Raw genomic sequence first — 17496 nt, 5'->3', positions numbered from 1 at the left:
CCTTCTAACCAAGGGGACAGTTGGGGACAGACTCCTTAACAGTTTAGGTCAGAGTTTGCAAAACCACGTCCCTGCCATGGTCAAGCCCGGATGGTAACGAAGTTAAGGCAGCGGGGTATGAAAGGAAAGGGAGGGGCAGCAACTGGCCGAGAGGGAAGGCTGTCTCCTCTCGGGAGCCAGTAACTCAGCTCCAGTGGATGGCTGTCACCTGGGATAAGGGCCCCCCACTGCCAGGGCTCTGATTTGTGTAGAAGATGTGGTCCATATACACAATGGAATATTGCTCAGCCATCAGAAAGGATGAATACCCACCATTTGCATCGACATGGATAGAACTGGAGGGGATTATGCTAAGTGAAATAAGTCAAGCAGAGAAAGACAATTATCATAGGGTTTCACTCATATGTGGAACATAAGGAATAGCATGGAGGACCACAGGAGAAGGGAGGGAAAAATGAAGGGGGTGAAAATTAGAGGGCAGACAAACCATGAGAGACTATGGAGTCTGGGAACCAAACTGAGGGTTTCAGAGGGGAGGGGGGAGGGGGAGGGGGTAACAGGATGATGGATATTAAGGAGGGCACATGTTGTGATGGGCACTGGGTGTTATATGCAACTAATGAATCATTGAACACTACATCAAAAACTAATGATGTACTATACAGTGGCTAACTGAACATAATGAAAACAAGAAAGAAAAGCTGGAACGATGGAGTTTTACAGTAAAATCTCCTGATTTTTAAATGTTGCTCATTTTAAAACAAATTGGGGAAGGCTTTAAGTCAAACACAACACAAACGCTGGTCCCAACGAGCTTGCAACTGCTGTTTCCATTCTGCTGGCTCTGTTAATTGCTATTTGTCTTTAGAGGGCTGTGTGTACTCCCAAACAGGTTCCTTGCCAGTCTGTGTTTAATTTCTCAATGGCCCATTTGACAATCTGAAGAAAAGCGTGTACCTACCAACTATAATATGGGACGACCTTGAGGGGAACGGAGTGGGAGTGTTCATTTGGGCGGATATCATAATGAGATACTTAGAATGCCAGAGGTCTACACCAGCACAATGATTCTGCCATTGGAGCACTTTCCTCCCTCCTCCTCTTTTCCCTCCACCTGGGGACCCCAAAGAGCTATTATTATCCTAGAATGGTTATTTCTAACTTAGAGAAATGTTCTGGTAGCAGAAGAGGGATGGATCCTGGGGTGAAAATAACCTCTATGAGTAAGAAGTGGATTCCTTGAATTGTGAGTGGAGAGCTTCATGGAAGAATATCCACCATTTGAATGAATATCCACCATTTGCATTAGAAGAAGGGGGTAATTTGATAAAGTAGCCATTACTGAGGAAGGAGCATCAAGGATAAGAACTTCAGTGTACCCATCAATCAAAACCCGAAGCCTGTAGAAGTTGTAACTTGAGCTCTTGGGTGGCTTTCATCTGGATGGTAAGAAGAGGCATATTGAGCATGCAGTTTGAAGTTGCTTCCTCCTACAGTATAGCTCCTTTGTTACACCAACCCTCCAGCAAGCTTGTTACACCAATTCGCTCAGCATGGGGCAGTGTTGCTGGGGCATAGGAAGGGATAGAAGGGTCAGAGGAACTCCATATTCACCCTCCTGCTTCTGGCTTCCGAAAAGGAGCACATCCGGTCAGGGGAACCATGCCCAGGTGTCCCACAATGGAATGACAAGTGATGGGAGAACTGGCAGACAGGCAACTTGGCAGGGTCCGAGGTACGACGTAATGCTCTATAAACATGCATGATACCAAGCAAGTTAACCCCTGGAAGAGGGGAGGACTAATGCTTGGGTGTTGTTGGTTTGGCTCTAAATAACTAGGAAGAATCGCAGCTATCAGGATTCCTGTAACATTTCAGGGTTGGACAGGCAACAAGTCGTAACTGATTGTTGGTTTGAGTAGACCTTTATGAGTGAGCAAACACTCAGATGAAGGGGCTAGGGATCAAGTCTGGCCAGATGGGACTTCCATTTCCTTCAGGACAGCCAATAAAAGAGAAAGCACCTGCTACCTTTACTAAGGATGCCATAGTGCCACCTAGTGGCAACTCCGAATTATCACTTAAAAATCACTAGAAAAGACCTGAACAGACACTTCTCCAAAGACATACAAATGGCTAACAGACACACGAAAAAATGTTCAACATCACTAGCCATCGGGGATATTCAAATCAAAACCTCAATGAGATACCACCTTACACCAGTTAGAATGTCAAAAATTAACAAGACAGGAAACAACTGTTGATGAGAATGTGGAGAAAGGGGAACCCTCTTACACTGTTGGTGGGAATGCAAGCTGGTGCAGCCACTCTGGAAAACAGTATGGAGGTTCCTCAAGATGTTAAAAATAGAGCTACCCTATGACCCAGCAATTGCACTACTAGGTATTTCCCCCAAAGACACAGATGTAGTGAAAAGAAGGGCCAGATGCACCCAATGTTCACAGCAGCAGTGTCCGCAATAGCCAAACTGTGGAAGGAGCCGAGACGCCCTTCAACAGACGAATGGATAAAGAAGATGTGGTCCATATATACACTGGAATATTCCTCAGCCATCCGAAAAGATGAATATCCACCATTTGCATCGACATGGTTGGAACTGGAGGGGATAATGCCAAGTGAAGTAAGTCAAGCAGAGAAAGACAATTACCATGTGGTTTCCCTCATATGTGGAACATAAGGAATAGTGTGGAGGACATTAGGAGAAGAAAGGGAAAAATGAAGGGGGGGAAATCGGAGGGGGAGAGGAACCACGAGAGGCTTTGGACTCTGGGAACCAAACTGAGGGTTACAGAAGGGAGGGGGTGGGGGGATGGGGTAGCAGGGTGATGGGTATTAAGGAGGGCACACGTGGTGATGAGCACTGGGTGTATATGCAACTAATGAATTGTTGAACACTACATCAAAAACTAATGATGTATTGTATGCCAGCTAATTGAACATAATAAAAATAAAAATAAATAAATAAACAATTTTAAAAATCTAAAAATAGAAAAATGAGGATTGTCCTGATAACCTATCATTCTTTCAGACAATGTTAGAAACCTTATTTTTAAACTCCATACCTTAACCAAACTAGGAATCTCCAGGATTTTTTTTATTATTATTGAGATTAATATGTTTCCCACTATATATAACTATAATATACTCTACTTGTTCACTCACCAAAAAATGAACCACTGTCAATTTGACAATCAAGATTTTGGAATAGTGGTGGTGAATAAATAAACTAAAATTCTCTTTTAATGCTTTGGTGGCTACTAGATGATTCTAGTTTACAATCATGCCTATGTGCTATTTTAAGTTCTGTCTTAAATACTATTTCAGTCTTCTGATGCCCTGAGATTTTCTTTGTTACCCTAGAGAAACTGCATGTGATGTTTGTTAGGAATCAATCAAGTCAGTTAAAGTCTACACATTTGTCACCTCTATGAGTATAAATGCATGCCCAAATATCACCAAAACATGCTGTTGAAAAGACAATAAAAATCTATACATGGACTATAGCCCATCCTCCTGGATGGCTAATTCTAACCCCATTTGTTGTCTTTGAGCTGTTTAGCACTTCTTTTCTTTTTTTTTTTTAAAGATTTTATTTATTTATTTGACAGAGAGAGAGATAGCGAGAGCAGGAACACAAGCAGGGGGAATGGGAGAGGGAGAAGCAGGCTTCCCGCCGAGCAGGGAGCCCGATGTCAGACTCTATCCCAGGAACGTGGGATCATGACCTGAGCCCAAGTCAGACGCTTAACGACTGAGCCACCCAGGCGCCCTGCACTTCTTTTTAAATTGTAGGTAACTGATAGGTCTAAAGTATGTCCTCTCTGGTAAGGATATAACTGACTTCCTTCTCCCTCCTCAAAACGCATTTTTTGCCTCCGTTTGAAATTCATTTCAATATTTTTTTTACACACTATGTAAATTTTTAATGCTCTGAATTTTCCTTTGAACTGGTTATAACATCTACCTGGCTCCCTCCTGTTTGAATAAAATTCTTAAAACTGGGGAAGTGTCATATAACTCAATAACAAATTTCTCAACATTAACCATGTTTTCAAGAAGTGGAGGGAAAAGTCCCTTTGTGTATCAAGAACAACTAGACTAAAATTCTCTGACAATTGAAGCGTTACAGACTACTTATAAATTGATCCCTAAGGATCTTGCCTCATGATCACTAAGTTTCAACTTAAAAATGAGGTATGTTTCAGTACAAGGGTTTGAAAAGCTAAATACACCCACCTTCTCAAGTTTTAACTTAGCAAATATAAATTTTAAACTTTAAACATTAATTTAACAAAGCAATTTTTTTTAAAGATTTTATTTCTTTATTTGACAGAGAGAGACACAGCGAGAGAGGGAACACAAGCAGGGGGAGTGGGAGAGGGAGGAATGGGAGAGGGAGAAGCAGGCTTCCCGCGGAGCAGGGAGCCCGATGTCAGACTCCATCCCAGGAACGTGGGATCATGACCTGAGCACAAGTCAGACGCTTAACGATTGAGCCACCCAGGCGCCCCAACAAAGCAATTTATGTAAGTAGCAAATATTAGATATTCACTGACTTGCTTGTTAGGCGTTCAGGGTAGATTTGCTTATTTACTAATTTACTTTGCCCGCTCTACTTTTGAGAAAAAAAAATCAAGATTAACTTCTTTAGAAGAGGATTTGAATCAGTTGCTTTCTTATTTCTTTTTCGATCTTTAAAAACCCAAGATTATAATACAGTTGTGGAATCGGAATGGCATAGGGACAAGGGAGTGTGGAAAAACAATATGCAAAAAAAAAAGGACATACTTTTTATTAATTTAAACTGTTGTGCTCTTAGAAAAATATATCTAGGTAATAAAATCAACCAATGTATCAGTTTGCATCCAGAAAAATTCAATGTAACATATATTGTTTTCATCCTTAATGGAGTATATATTCAGAGCCTTTTCAGGTTGTATGTGTGTGTGTGTGGTTTAGTTTGGTTTTTGTTTTTTGTTTTTTGTTTTTGTTTTTGTTTTTTGGCAAGATGGCTATGATTGGGAATACAGTAACACAGAAGAAATCCTCTGAGGTATAATTTTAGAATCGCTCTCCAAAAGCATAGCTAAAGGAAATTTGGCCATGTGCTGAACAAATTTTCTGGGTGCTAGATTTTTACTTATTGTTTATGATCTTAAGCATTTTTAAAACAGGTAAACAATTATCAAGAGCCCTTCAACCTGGTGTCACTAAAGATTAAAATTGTGGATTAAAAATGTTGGCAGTCATCTCTAGAACCAGAAAGCTTTGTCTTAGGGGCGAAAGTCTTCTGAGATATTTTCAGCAAATTGCTTCATCCGGGACTCCCGTTCATAGCAACATCTTGTCTTGTTTTCATAGAGAAATGGTCTAACATATTTTCCAGAACCAGAAGTCTGAGCTTTGCTTTATTTTGCTTGGGCTTAGTCTGTCACACTGCATCAGGGTATTATATATACTTCTTCAATGTTATTTATAAAGTTTGATAAATTTTATCAAATACATAGAGAGCAAAATACACATTACACACACACACATGAATTGAGTGCCCATATTAGGAATTTTAGATTTAGGGAGTCATAATGTTTATCTCAGATAAAAGTTTCCTGTACCGGAGGGCCAGGGTGACTCAGAGGGTTAAACGTCTGCTTTTGGCTCAGGTCAAGATCTCAGGGTCCTGGGATTGAGCCCCGTGTAGGTCTCCCTGCTCAGTGGGGAGTCTGCTTCTCCCTCTACCCCCCCTTACCTCGTGCTCTCTCTCTCGCTCTCAAATAAATAAAATCTTTAAAAAAAGTTTCCTTTACCTTCTACCAAAAAATATGTCCATACAAGCTGAAAATATATTATTATTTAAAAGAAACATGGCAAAATGAAGGGTATAAACTCAGGTGATTGTCCAAGAAAAGAATAGTTTTACTCATGTTTCTATCAACTTCCAATACTCAGTGCAAATATATGTTCAAACAGTATCTCCCATTTTTCTAAAGAAATTTATTCACATAATTTTCCTTCAATCTGATGGGCCAACTGTATACTACTGGACATTTCAATATTAACTGTGGACAAATAGTTATTTGCCAAGGTCAATAATAATTATCAAGATAAAATTTACACACAGTAAAGTGTGGCTTTCACACAGTGGTGGTGGATTTGGAGCATAGCAGAGGGGTCATCTCCCCTTTATGTTCCCCAGAGCTGGAGATGAGTGGCACATTTTCAAGACCATGCTAGATAAAAGGATAGATAGACAGATGGAGAGCGCTGTGAATTGTGCAAGACTGTTGAATCACAGATCTGTACCTCTGAAACAAATAATGCAATATATGTTAAGAAAAAAAAAAAGAAGAAGAAGAATGTAGAAGGAGGGGAAGAATGAAGGGGGGGAAATTGGAGGGGGAGATGAACCATGAGAGACGATGGACTCTGAAAAACAAACTGAGGGGTCTAGAGGGGAGGGGGTGGGAGGATGGGTTAGCCTGGTGGTGGGTATTGAGGAGGGCACATTCTGCATGGAGCACTGGGTGTTATGCACAAACAATGAATCATGGAACACTTCATCTAAAACTAATGATGTAATGTATGGGGATTAACACAACAATAAAAAAGTAAAAAAAAAAAAGAAAGACAGATGGATACGTAGACAGATGGCTTTAGAAACACCAAGAATCATCATGCACTGTTGAAGTCACATCTTTAGACATATTTAAGGAGTTGCCAGTGGTGTACTAATAAACATTTAACAACTAGCTTTCTGGAAAAAAAAAAAAAAAGCAATGTGTACATAGACACATGTATATAAATTTACTGTAAGTTTTGCTGATATAAAGGGTGTGTTGCATGCAATTTACACACAGTACAATATGCAATATTCTTTATTTTATATTCCATGTAGCTAATTGATTTTCACAGGATTCTTTCATTAAATTTTACTAAACTCTTCTCTTCATAGCCAACTTATGGCTGCAATTGACAAATGAACACAGTGACTTATAGCTGACTCTAAAGCTGATTAATATTTTTCTTTATGTTAATGAGTAAGTCAAAAGCAAAACAATGAAGGCTTGTTCATCATTCACCTTAGCAACTTCTTAGCAATATTGGATAATAGTTTTTGAATATTGGAAGCAGAGTTCCTCAATTTTTTGTGCTATTTACAGTGTAACAACTATAAACACATCCCACTTTATTTTTTTTAAGATTTTATTTATTTATTCGACAGAGAGAGAGAGAGGGAGAGAGAGCACAAGCAGGGGGAGCAGCAGGCAGAGGGAGAGGGAGAAGCAGGCTCCCCGCTGAGCAGGGAGCCCCATGCGGGGCTCGATCCCAGGACCTCGAGATCATGACCTGAGCTGAAGGCAGAAGCTTAACCCACTGAGCCACCCAGGTGCCCCAACACAGTCCACTTTACGGTTGAATTGCATTGTTGATATTTTCCCCATCACTTTCTTAAGTTTATACCAGGGATTGGCAGATAGCCTGTACGTCAAATCCAGCTGCCTCCTGTTTTTGTAAAGTTTTTTCGAGACACAGCCACATCCATTCATTTATGTATTATCTGACGGCTTCTGAGCTACAGTAGCAGAACTGAGTAGTTGAGATAGAGATTGCACAACTTGCAAAGCCTAGAAAATTTACTACCCGGCTCTTTACAAAAACAGTTTTCTGATTCCCAGAATAAACCACCACTTACCAAGAGAACTTTCTGTGATAATTAAACCGTTCTTTATCTGTGCTATTTAATATGGTGGCCACTTAACCACATGTGACCATTGAGCACTTGAAATGGGGCCATTGTGATTGAAGAGCTAAGGTTTTCATTCTATTGAAATTAATTTAAATTTAAATAACCATATTTTGCTAGTAGATACTATGTTACACAGTGTAGGTCTGACAGTCAACAAAACTGTGAACCACACCCTGATTGTAGCATTTGCTCATTTCTGGAGTGTGACCTCCATTGGGGCCAATTTCAAGCCATCAGTGTGCTATCATTGAATGACAGGGTGGGAAGAAATACACATTATGTTGTATTTCTACCACACAGATGTGACATAAATAACCTCAAAAGCACAGATAAAAGTAAAATATTAAGAAATAACTTAATGGAAGGAAGTGATGAGTTTTGAGTATTGCTTTGTTCCTAATAAAATTTTTAAATTATAAGTTTGTATCATTTACTTTTTTTTTTTAAAGATTTTATTTATTTATTTATTTGAGAGAGAGAATGAGATACAGAGAGCATGAGAGGGAGGAGGGTCAGAGGGAGAAGCAGACTCCCTGCCGAGCAGGGAGCCCGATGCGGGACTCGATCCCGGGACTCCAGGATCATGACCTGAGCCGAAGGCAGTCGCTCAACCAACTGAGCCACCCAGGCGCCCTGTATCATTTACTTTTAAGAGTGGTTGTGTTTAACAAGGGGTGGCAAAAATCCTGAAAAACATTAGTAGTTGTCTCCCCAGAGCTAGTACAATCTGGCTTTAGCAGCCTACTGAGGGAGCATACCATGTGCTTTACTACTATACATAAATTAAATTGAACCAAAAAGATATTAAGGACCTAAGGTGAGTGAAAGAGAATACTGAAAAAGTGCGTTCGTCTGAAACTCATTTGTGAAAGTGGATATACTGCCAAAAAAGGCATTTCCAGCTGTGGGAAGAACAATGTGTTACAGAAGAATGGAATCAACAGAATATGGCTTTATAACCTAGGGTTGTGGATCCTTGGAAGGATTTCAGAAGGTGATCCCTCTGAAATCACAGGCAAATTTTATGTGACTATACAAAAAACATTTTCCTGGGAATAAGTCAACCTTTCTGGGGTGTTGGGGAATCATGATTTTGAGAATTTTAATACTGAAGGGGCTAGCCTCACTGCAAAATTTGATCAACACATTTGAGAATTACATATAACGAGTTGGGGCTGAAACCATAAGCCTCCTGGATCTCAAGACTGAAGCAGATAAACGCAGATGAGAGTTGGCGCTAGCTGAGAAACAGAGCCTAGGGTGCTCATATGAGTCTAGGGCAGGAGTCAGACTCACCACTTTGAAACTACTGAAGAATTCATCAATCAAAACATTGTACCGAGTGATTTGTATAAAATTCAGTACAGAGGGACAACAGGAAAAGATAGGAAAAGAAAAAGTGATAAAGACATATGCTCGGTACATTTGACAACTCTATTATAGGTCCCCTTGAAATTTAGAAGAGGGAAACAGGATAAATATTGAAGTGAATAATAACTGGGAATTCTTCACAATTGAAGATTTGGAGAGATATTTGCAATGGATATATCGAAAAAAGATTAACACCCCAACTATTTAAAAAATGACGAATCAATAAGGAAAAGTTAAACAAGTAAGGAAAAATAATCAAAGGAAATGAACAATTTATAAACAGGAAAAGATGTTCCATTTCAACAAATTTAGGAAATACGTATTTAAATCATAAGAAGATGCCACTTTATTAGATTAAAAACACTGAAAAAATGATCTTGGTGAGGATATGGAGCAGGAAAAACATTTATATACTGCTGGTTATAGCATAAATGGAGAAGGTACACATGTATTATGACTCAGCAAACCCACTTGGTGGTCTGAGAAACTCATAGACAAGCACACATACAAGGAGATTCACTGCATTTTTGCAATACGGAAAAGTTCACACAACTTAAACACTCAATAGATAGATAAATACATTGTGACGATATATTTGTATGCCGAGATCCATATCAATCAAAATGAACAAACTGTAACCATACATACCAATATATATATAAAATTTTAAAAATAATGACAGGAAATAATTTAGAATATATGTAAATCTGTTAGTTACATCTAATTAGATCAGTGTAATCCAATGACAAGAGAAAAAAAAGTATGATTTTACTTTATCCGCATTGTGTTATTTTTTTAAGGAAAGACTTGAAACAAATATGACAGAAGCCTACAATTTATTAAATGCAAATGTTTATTGTAGTGTTCTCTGTATTTTCTTCTTTAAAAACTTTATAATTTAAAAATTTTTAAAAAATTCAATCAATATTATTCTGGAGATAAAATCTCAAATTTTATGCAATTATTGGTTAATTAATTTTAAGCCATTTTGGTACCTCATAAAGTCCAAAGAGTGATGTTAGATAGGTAATACATTTAATAATAACAGAAATGCTCATTTTAAATATACGTAATATATATACACATTAAGAGCAAAATTATGGAAATATATTTTTAAAAAACTGTTTCAATTTTTAAAAGTGTGTTTGCATACAGTAAGCTTTTAAGTATTCAGTTCTCTAGGTAATTGATATACAGTTGGATCACCTTTTTTTGTCACACTTGTTTCTGTTCTCTTACCATTTTTACATAAAGAATAGTGTGAGGGGCACCTGGGTGGCTCAGTCAGTGAGTTCAGTCGTGAGATCACGCCCCACATCAGGCTCCATGCTCAAAGTAGAGTCTGTTTGAGATTCTCTCTCTCCCTCTGCCCCACCTCAGCACGCGCTCTCTCTCAATAAATAAATCTTTAAAAAAACAAACAAACAAAACTAGTGTGAAAGGGCTTTTTTTATTAAAAAGTGACTCTGAAGCCTTTTGGCTTAATTTTCCAAAAATTTAAGTTTAAAAAGTCCTTCCCGGTTGGTTTTTTATTTAGAATATCCACTAAAAAGACAGTAGCCACTGTTCGCATAGAACATGCCTAGCCTTGAAGATGAAGTGAACAGACTCATTCGATTCCCCTAATCACTCTGCTTTAAATTTCATCCTGAAGAACTCTGTGTACTCTAAGTGTTAAGAACTAATGACTGCCCCGAAACTGCCAGTCAGCCTGAGTGACTGACGAGTTTTTTAGAACTTATGTGATAAGAGTATCACATTCAATATTTGTTGAATAAAGAATGAAAATCAGAGGAAAGAGATCTTTTCCTTAGGAATTAGGTTGTATCGTTTCTCTGGGTTCTTGATCTAACTATATCTGCGATTGTTTAAATTTCCCTTTTATTTTATTTTTTTTAAAGATTGTTATTTATTTATTTGAGAGAGAGAAAGTGAGAGACAGAGCCGGAGAGGGGGAGGGACAGAGGGAGAAGCAGACTCCCCACTGAGCAGGGAGCCCGATGCGGGGCTCGATCCCAGGACCCCGGGATCATGACCTGAGCCGAAGGCAGGCGCTTAACCGACTGAGCCACCCAGGCGCCCCTAAATTTCCCTTTTAAAACTAACGAACCAAATCACAGAAAAGGGAGAAGCGTACTTGACTGAGAATCAGGGCTCATGACATCAATTCTGCTACTAACAGCTGTGTGACCTTGACAAATTCTGTAACTTTCCAGGCCTCAGCACCTTCATCTTTAAACTGTGAATGCATAACCAGATAATTTCTAATGTTTCATTTGCTTTCATGGTTCTTAACGGGAGGGTTGGAGCAATTTTGAATAAATGAGACATAAAAGACTTTTCTATCCAACTAATGGGCCAAGCTAGACATTTTATCTTTGACGAATCTTTCTCTCCATGTGTATTATCGACTATTTAGCACTGGCCGCAGCAAATATCAGTCATAAATGAAAATGATAGTCTATTCTCCCAGAAGTGTTTCTTATCATTTTCCCTCTTCATCATTCTTATTTTTATTGTCTTAATTCAGGCCATTAGCATCTTTTCCATGAACTACTGCATTTTCTCCTAATCCATCATGCTTTCATTTCTCTATACACTTTTTTACCTCCTACATTTCCAGGGTATCCTTCCTCAAGCCCTGATCTTAGGGGTTAGAGTCTAATATAAACAGGAAGTCCAGTATCCTCCTCAATCTGGGTTTCTTATTTTTCCAGTTTAATCTTTTGCTAATTTCTCTCTTCCCTCATATCCTTAGATACCCACTCTCACTTCCTCCCAGGCAAGGCAATCAAGTCAGTCATTTAAATCAGTCATGCGTTTCCCCCATTTTGTGCTTTTGGCCATGCTGTCCCCGCTCCATAGTCTGCTCCCCTTCTCCTTCAGGTGAAATCTATTTATTACGTTCCTGTTCAAACATCACTTTTTTTTTTTTTTAGATTTTATTTACTTATTTGAGAGAAAGAGAGAGAGCATGCATGCGAGTAAGCACGAGCAAGGAGCAGAGGCCGAGGGAGAAGCAGGCTCCCCACTGAGCAGGGAGCCCCATGCAGGGCTCCATCCCAGGACCCAGGATCATGACCTGAGCCAAAGGCAGACGCTTAACTGACTGGATCACCCAGGCGCCCCTCAAACATCACTCTTATTGCAAGTTTCTCTGAATACACTGGGAGAAAACGTCTCCCTCCTAGAGTCCTCACAGAGGACTTCTATACAACCGTATTTCAGAACCTACGTTGAATTACACTTCGTTGTTGCCCTCTCTACTTTCTCTGGTAGATCATGTGCTAATTTATTTATCCATTCATCAGTTATTGAAGATCTGCTATTCATCAAGCACTTTGTTAGAATGTAGGCAAGAGTTTGTAAGAATGGATTCCAGCTTTTAAGCAAGTGTATTGTCTATGTGGAGAGGCAACTTCTAGGTAAATTTTAATTTGCAAAACAGAATGTTAAGTGCTGTGGTAGGGTACGGTCTGCAGAGAATACTTTGGAAGAAAAGAGGAGAAAAATCTACGGCACAGACGGGTAGGGATTATGTCCAGAGACTTTCCCTGGTTGGAGAACTAGTTTATTAATTTATTAACTATCCAGAGTCTGACATATAATTAAAGCTCCATAAATGTTCTTAAGTACACTTTGTTCCGAATGTATGAAGGCTCGTTTTCTCCAGTGTGTTTGATAAAGGCTGTAAGTAGTGAAGGTATTTCAGAGATACGAAGAAATTATGAATGACAGTACCAAGCATTTCCACAAGGAAAATGTTAGTTTTGCACACACTGAAGGCAGGTGTATTAACTACACATAACTCCACTCATAAAGACGAATAGTTGCCTCCAAAGGAGTCTCGCACCGAGCTACCTGAGCCCAATCAGCCAATAATGAGGTGCAGGAGAAACGGCATTCTACACTCATTCGCATTCCAGGTGATGACAGCTCAAGCCGGGTGCAGCCCGCCTCTCAAGGAGGCTCGGCGCCCTCCTCCACGCCGCCCAAGGAGACGGCGTGGGTTGCTGTATATTCGACTCATTTTCCCGGAAAGTGCAGACGCAGTCGGTGCAACGCGGCAGGTTATGGGAACGCTGGTGGTTCACCGCTTTCCTCCACTTGGAGCCTCACGGGAAACCCTGAGCAGCCCCGCCCAATGCCTGGGCGCCGGGTCCTCCGCGCAGACTCCCCGTTGCCAGGTAACCAACCTCCGGCACACACCGCCCCCCCGCCGGGCGCTCCAATCAGGGACCGCGTGCCCGTCACGTGGCCCGCCGGGAGTGCCCAGCAGAGCCCGGGCGCTCGCTCCGGCGCTCGGAGCCGCCTCCCCGCCCCACGCAAGCCGCGGTCCGGCCGCCCCGCCGCGGGAGCCCGACGCACGCAGCGGGGGAGCAGCGGGGCAGGCCGGGGAGCGCGCGGGCCGTGCTCGCGCCGCCGCGCCCGCTTCAGCACCTTCGGCTGTCCGCCGGCGCGGTGGCCGCCTCCTCCAGGTAAGGAGCCCGCGGGGCGCCGGGGGAGAGCGGGCGGGCGCAGGCGTAGTGAGGGTCTCGGAAGCGGCGCGGCGTCGCGGGAACGGGCGCGGTCCCGGGCTTTGCGCGCGACGTGCCCGCCGCGTGAATCCCCGGAGTTTTAGGGCCGCGCACCTGCTCGTCACGAGGCGCGACCGGCCGCCAACGTGTAGGTATCTGAGCTGCCCCTGGAGTGTGGACTGTCCATTATTCTAACTTTTGAGAGAGACATTCTGATTTTTAAGGTTATTGAGTATATGCATGCCCGGAGTCTGGATTGTAGGCCCGCCAGGCACTTCTGTGTAGATTTCCCACCCCTTTGAAGATGGTCTTAATAGGCAGGTTGTACCAAGAAGGCTTTGAGTGAGATGGAAGTGTGTTGCGGAAAAGAACGGACAGTATTGAATGGGAGAAGCATAGGATGTGGTAAATCATAAAAATACAATCTTAACTGTTTTTCTATACACAACCCCCCCCCCAGATTTTTGCAGGCACATATTAAAAGGAGCAAAATTTAAGCTGACTTTTTAAATTTACTATATTAAAAGCAATTGATTTGAATGAAATTGAGTGATCACTTTGTGTACCAAAACTTCCCCACTTGTTTTTGCAACTTCTGCTGATTGATTAATTGGAGCCTTTTTATTTTTTTATTTTTTATTTTTTTAAACTTTTTTTTTTTTTTAAGATTTTATTTATTTATATGAGAGAGAGAGAGCACATGAGAGGGGGGAGGGTCAGAGGGAGAAGCAGACTCCCTGCCGAGCAGGGAGCCCGATGCGGGACTCGATCCCGGGACTCCAGGATCATGACCTGAGCCGAAGGCAGTTGCTCAACCAACTGAGCCACCCAGGCGCCCCCCCCCTTTTTTTTTTTTTAAAGATTTTATTTATTTGACAGAGAGAGAGAGAGCGAGAGCAGGAACACAAGCAGGGGGAGTGGGAGAGGGAGAAGCAGGCTTCCTGCTGAGCAAGGAGCCCGATGTGGGGCTCGATCCCAGGACCCTGGGATCATGACCTGAGCCGAAGGCAGGCGCTTAACGACTGAGCCACCCAGGCGCCCCCCCCCCTTTTTTAAAGATTTTATTTATTTGACAGAGACACAGCGAGAGAGGGCACACAAGCAGGGAGAGCGGGAGAGGGAGAAGCAGGCTTCCCGCGGAGCAGGGAGCCCGATGCGGGGCTCGATCCCAGGACCCTGGGATCATGACCTGAGCTGAAGGCAGGCGCTTAACGCCAGAGCCACCCAGGCGCCCCTAATTGGAGTCTTTAACAAGGGTTAAAGAGAGAGATTATGTTTCTGAATCTTGCACTATTTCAGAAATACCCCTCAGAGGAACTCATTTTCCCCTACCAATTTTTATAACCAAAGTTACAAGCCCTTCTTGAATATTTTAAGTAATGTAACATCAGGTAAGAAAAGGGTTTCCTTTAGGTTTTCTCTACAGAGTAAATTCTTTGGGGAACTTCTAAAATTCTTTTTAGGTATCCGTATCTCTCCGTCACAAATGTGTCTCCAGGAATGGTCTCATCAACAGTGAGAGAATAATCTCCGTGTGATTATCACAGAACACAGCAGGTTTGGGATATTCTCACTACCCTGCTTGAGGGCAGCTGATGCTGCACTTATGGTGATTACAACCACTATGGAAAAAGCACTTTTTTATGTTCTTTTGAGATTCTGTCTCACTGGCTTAAGAGTGCAAGAAAATGGGCATAGTTATGTCTTATCTGGGTGAAGGCAGAAATCTGAGACAAGTGGTCTGACAGTCTTTACTGTTCTATGATCTAAAATTAAAATAGGAATGAAGTGACTATGAAAAATTGTCAGTTAACTCAAAATTTTGGGAAACATACTTTAGTGGATTGTCTAGAGATTAATGTCACAAACGCTAGTTTTAGATCATTGCATTAAGAGTTCTTGAGAAGTCTTCTCTATTGGAATAAACCAGTGGTCTATTTCAAAGGTCATACATGGAAAGAAAAATCCTCTTTCTTTCATTCATTCTTTCATTCTTTCTTTCTGAACAGCCCAAAATATAATGGGCGCTGTATTTATTTTTTATATGCAACATAAAAAATCATATATTTAAGTGAGCTCCATAAACTATATTAAAATGGTTCATTGAATGTTATTACATTGATTTGATTTTTTTCTCCTGTGCTAATGTTTATAGAAATAGTAAAGAACGTGGGTATCTCTGGGGAAAAAAAATCAAATATATTTACCCGAAAGTTTAAAAGTTCTTCATTTGTTATTACTACATATTGGTGTACTAAAATTTTTGTCATTCATTACATAATAAGTCCATATATTAGAAAGCCACAAATTAATTTAGCTTAGGAAAAAAATGTTTTTAAATCCCCTGCTCCCAGTAGAGGGACTATGAGAGCTGGAATGTTTTTGTTGTTTTCTCTAGCCTCTATCTGTAGCCCTCAGCTTGGGCATAGAGTAGCCAGTGGGAGTGTTTAAATCACTCAGAGAGAATTAGGAACAGTTGTATTTTTCTTTGTTTTACCCTGATAGATACTAGAAGTCCAACATAAATGATTGGGTTATCACAATCAATAGAATTTGTTCAAATTCTCCAGATTAATTCTTTTTTTTGCCTAACCTCTGAAATGAAGACTAAAATGAAATTCAAACAATTTTGAAGGATTCACATTTCCTTCCTATATTCCAGAATTTACTTAAAATCTAGTATATTCCAGAAAGGTAACAGTTTATCAGATTACTGAATAACCAGTTTACTCAGCCATTCATGGTAATGATGTATATATAAGCTTTACTACTACTTCGTAGAATTGACGAATTATCTCCTTTTATATTTCGTGTATCTATTCTACTTAGCAGATTGAAAGATTAGAGTGAAGTCATACAGTTTTTAGTGTGTTTTCAGGAACAGAGTATTTTAATCCATAAGAATCATATTAGGAATTTGGGAGGGGTTTCTTTATTAACTCCGATGCCTTCTTTTCTTTTGTATCAGAAACATATTAAACTAAGAATTGGTTGGCTCTTTTCAACTTTCAAGACTCGCTGTGTTCTGTGATAATCACATGGAGATTCTTCTCTCACTGTTGATGAGACCATTCCTGGAGATTTGTGAGCAAGAAATGAGATGTGGATGCCTGAAGAGAATTTGAGAAACTCCCCCAAAGAATTTATAGAGAAATAAAACCTAAAGCAAAATCTTTTTTCTTACCTGAGGTTACTTAAAATGTTCAAGAAGGACTTGTAACTTTGGTTACAAATATTGGTAGGGACATATTTTAAAATGACCAGCTTTGACCTGTGCCTTTATATATCGAAAGAGAGTATCTCATCATGATTGATTAGAAACATTTCAAAAGTTGTAATGGTAAAACCTGAGCTGTCACATTAGGAGAGAGGGTTCAGGTTGTTTTTACCTGATTTCAATGACTAGAAAAAAACTAGATCTATAACTGAAGAAAAATTCAAACATTTGAAATAGGCTAGACTTTGTAGAAAAGGCAGCCTACATTTGAAACTGTAGGTGGCCCTTGTCATGCAAATGTCACATCATCAGCTGCTTGAGTGAATTTAAAAACCAATAACGATAGAAGTCTTGCTTTTTAATACTTTACATGCATGTCCCCAGTGTGATTTTCTAGCCTATTTACCTCTTAAAACTCTGGAATTCTGCATTTTAATTACATATATACATACACACACACACTAGACAGTAATACAAATCTTCTACGTAAGATCATATGGCAGATAATTTATCACTGTTATTTGTTATTAATAGGGATAATTGATAATTGTCATGTTCAGGAAAACTCTGAAGAGGTGTAAGAAATAATATTTCACGCTTTGGTGAGGATGTTACAACGTTCAGTA

The 17496-nt window shown here is 40.3% G+C and overlaps 1 protein-coding gene across 5 annotated transcripts in view; it reads left to right on the top strand.

Annotated features, from left to right (window-relative positions):
• The first annotated feature begins 13428 nt into the window (after nucleotides 1-13428).
• Nucleotides 13429-17496, top strand: part of WDR17 (WD repeat domain 17) — a 110805-nt gene continuing 106737 nt past the window's right edge. For all 5 annotated transcript variants that reach the window (XM_045879598.3, XM_045879602.3, XM_064585712.1 and 2 more), the window contains exon 1: nucleotides 13429-13614. The gene's annotated coding sequence lies outside the window, so the exon portion shown is untranslated. The remainder of the gene's footprint in view (nucleotides 13615-17496) is intronic.

The sequence above is a fragment of the Mirounga angustirostris genome, unplaced genomic scaffold (genome assembly GCF_029215605.1).
Source record: "Mirounga angustirostris isolate CCGP_5_RB_7025 unplaced genomic scaffold, mMirAng1.0.hap1 SCAF_2, whole genome shotgun sequence".
NCBI lineage: Eukaryota > Metazoa > Chordata > Mammalia > Carnivora > Phocidae > Mirounga > Mirounga angustirostris.
Note: the sequence above shows the minus strand (reverse complement) of the source record. Positions and strands in the feature narration are given on the sequence as shown.